The sequence below is a fragment of the Eurosta solidaginis genome, chromosome 2, assembly GCF_040869045.1.
Source record: "Eurosta solidaginis isolate ZX-2024a chromosome 2, ASM4086904v1, whole genome shotgun sequence".
Lineage (NCBI taxonomy): Eukaryota > Metazoa > Arthropoda > Insecta > Diptera > Tephritidae > Eurosta > Eurosta solidaginis.
Genome location: NC_090320.1, coordinates 243,395,281 through 243,398,845, shown reverse-complemented (window position 1 = coordinate 243,398,845; position 3,565 = coordinate 243,395,281). Strand labels below are relative to the sequence as shown.

The 3,565-nt window shown below is 32.1% G+C and overlaps 1 long non-coding RNA gene across 1 annotated transcript; it reads right to left on the bottom strand.

Annotated features, from left to right (window-relative positions):
• Nucleotides 1-239: 239 nt before the first annotated feature.
• Nucleotides 240-1,167, bottom strand: LOC137242696 (uncharacterized). Its single transcript, XR_010950342.1, has 2 exons — nucleotides 679-1,167; nucleotides 240-578 (listed from the first exon to the last, which is right to left on the bottom strand). It is a non-coding gene; the product is annotated as an uncharacterized lncRNA (long non-coding RNA).
• Nucleotides 1,168-3,565: the final 2,398 nt, after the last annotated feature.

Sequence of the window (3,565 nt, the reverse complement as noted above, 5' to 3'; positions counted from 1 at the left end):
GTCTGTTCATCTTATACATTTGTAAACTTTAATGAAAAATCAGAAAAACTGAAAACAACTAAACATTCCATCTGACAGATAGTTATTTCCATTCTGCTAAAGATCTCATCAGATGTCTTTGCATCTTTAAATTAGAAATTTAATTCACCGCGAGCTGAGATTCAAACTTGATCTGTCAGATTTCTATTCCCCTAGACCTACCATTAAGCTATGACTTCGCCTTTATGATTGCTGCTTAATTCAGTGTTTCTGTTTTTGTCTTTATTTATTTATATAACTCATTAAAACTGACAAACGTGAGTTATACGAATATTTTAAAGATGTCCTGGATTGTGAACTTTTGAATATCAAATTTATTTTTATTTTGTTTCTCTTTTACAATTTTTACGGGAGCACCATTTCCTTCGTCCATATATGCTGACAGCAAAATGATAGCCATGATTCAATTGAGTAGTGACATGTAGCTTAATAAAAGTAAAATCGAGTCCACCGCTTGTCAATTTAACATCTCCACCATTGCCATTTGGGTATCGATCTTGCACTACTACACACGTAATTTCAGTAGGATTTTGCATACCCTATAAAACAAAATATGTGAAAGAAAATCAGAAATGTTTATTTTAATCCACCTTTTTTACAAGTCACAAGCGATTTTCACAATTTCATTCCTTTACAAACCGTTTGGTCATAAGTATAAACCCCAGTTTTCTGGCACCCTACTATCGGTTCAGAGTATATGACTTTGTGGTGTAAAAGACGTTCCTTTTGTTGATTACATGTACCCAAGTGTAAATCATGAGCTGCTACAAGCGCAATTAATGCAAAAAATATTAATATGAAAAAGGATTTCATATTTTTTATTTTTTTTTATTTTTTGAACCAGCTAATTTAAATTTTATGCGCACAATGAGGTATTTTTTAACTTGCAACTGCGAAATTCAAATACAAACTGCCCGCTTGAGATAATTTTCACTTGGCTTAATGTATTTCAGATAGGCTAAGTCGATTAACGAAAAGTTTTCTAGTTTTATTAGAATTATTTGCTTAAATTTCCAGCACCTTCTGCTTGTAGCTGCAAAATTAAAATAGGTCTGGTGTGATTTCCGACTCGGCTTATATACTAATAGACAATTATCTTCGGGTAGTGTTCTCAATTGAGTGCCAATCTACTTTATTGTTAGTTTTTGTTGTGCAACCAAAACATTTGTCTACAATCTGAAATGATGAAAGACAAGACGAGGCAATTTTAGCTGGATGATTACGAAATTCGAAATAATTTTATTATTATTTTAATATTTCATAATTTAATTTATTTTATTTATTTATTTAATTTGGTTTTGTTTCATTTTATTTTATTTTGTTTTATTTTCTTTTTTTAATTTCATTTCAATTTATTTTATTTTATTTTCACTTAATTTTTTTATACTCTTTTATTTTATTATATTTTTTTATTATTTATTTTTTTTTTCATTTTTTTTATTCTGATGTATTTCCTTTTTTCATTTTATTTCAATCTATTTTAATAAAAAAAAATAATAAAATAAATGAAATGCGCGATAACCTCCGAAGAGATTTTGGCCGAGCTCCTCCTCCGATTTGCGTCGTGCTCCTTTTAATTTTTCCTACAAATTGGCCGGACGGGACCTACTTGTTTTATGCCGACTCCGAACGGCATTTGCAAGGCAGATGAGTTTTCACTGAGAGCTTTTCATGGCAGAAATACGCTCGGAGTGCTTGCCAAACACTGCCGAGGGGTGACCCCGCTTAGAAAAATTTTCTTCTAATTGAAAAAATGTGTTTCTAAAATTCTGATGTTGCTTTACCCGGGGCATGAACCCAGGATCTTAGGTGTGGATGGCGGAGCAAGCTACCATCACACCACGGCGCCCGCCGTTTTATATTATTTTATTTTATTCTATTTTCCTTTATTTTATTTTATTTAATTTTTTTCTTTCTTTTTATTTATTTTTTTATTCTTTTTATTTAATTTAAATTTATTGTTTTCTTTTTAATTTTATTTTATAGTATTTTATTTTATTGTTTTATTTTAGTTTACCCGTTCTCTATGTAAGACATTAAACATTTTCAATTTGGAAAGAGATCCTCTGCATGGAAGACCCGAATTTTGGATTGCAAACCTTTTAAATACTTCAGAAATCAGTTGAGAATTTCAAGCAAACTTAATGAGTAATGGAAAGAAACGAAAGAAAAAGTATTCAAGGCTAAAGGCGTTTAAATGGGGGCCGAAGGAATCCCCGTGCAAACGACCAAAAGAGATTGTAAATGTTACAGTGCGGAAAGCTTTTTAACAAGAAAGAGTTACCAAAGTCGGCTAATCTGCCACGTCTAGACATAAACAATTTTTTTAAATCCTGGCTATTCAACATTAAGAATTCAACTGGCTTTAAGCTATCTCTCCTCCAGCTTCGCTAAGTCAAGGTTCCGGGCTTAAGACTAGAATTGTAAATATATGATTTAATTCCCTTTTTACTTATATTAGAACATCTCTTCTGCAGGTCAGAAGCTTTGGCTTTTTTCATCTGAGAATATTAGAAGGTGAATTGATAGACGAGGAATGAGGCCATTAATTCAACATGTCGGTGGCCAGTGAACACAAAATTTTCAAGATATTAGAATCGACGCCTTAAGGGGTTTGGGAAAATATAATTCAATAGAGACGCCTCATTAGAAAGTGGACCTTCATTCACTTCTTAAGAACATTTCACAGTACCCAGCAAAAGATATCGAATTATTTCTTCCAGTTCTTTTAATCCAAGCAACTGTAAATCAGCTTGTTCAAAGAGCACTATGCTAGTAGAGTAATGTTAATAATGTTATGTTATGTTATGCAGGATATTGTTAAGAAAAACGCCACTAGTGAACAAGGAATCCTTTTTCTATAGTTTGAATTCACATCCAAGACACTTATTTTAAGAGATGCGGGCAGAAGGAAGGAAGGGTTCTACTCTACCAGAGACTATATTAAATTGTATGGTATAGGTATGGTTGGAATCATATTTGGATTTTGGGTTCAAGCGTTTTATGACCAGAACTAGAAGTTTAACGATTTACCCAGCCTGTTTTTTAAAGCTTGAATAGTAGCTTACAACTCAATGGCTGGTTCACAAATTTAATCTTTATAAATTTTATGAATTCCTTAACCTTAAGTGGCGCACCCTTGTAGAGCAAAATATCAAGACAAGATTAATTAATTCAAGAAACCTAAAGCGCAACCTAGATATACCAGTTAAGGTCTCTTTAATCTGAGTGGAGCATTTTGGCCAGTATAAAAACTATAAATGCGTTGTGTTTCATGACAATACCAATTACAACTTTGTACGTCACAACCGACGAAACCCAACAAAAGCTAAAATGTTGATCCTCTAAAATATGTTGAGGAATGAGTGCATTTATCATTATTATTATTATTTCTCCCTAAGCCAACTTAAGCCATTTAAATAAAACTGTAGCATATGTGTATCTATTTGTTAACGCAAACAATTGTTCAAATAAATGGCTTCGTTTCGCACAAAATTCTTTTTTTTATCAAGTTCCTGCTAGGAAA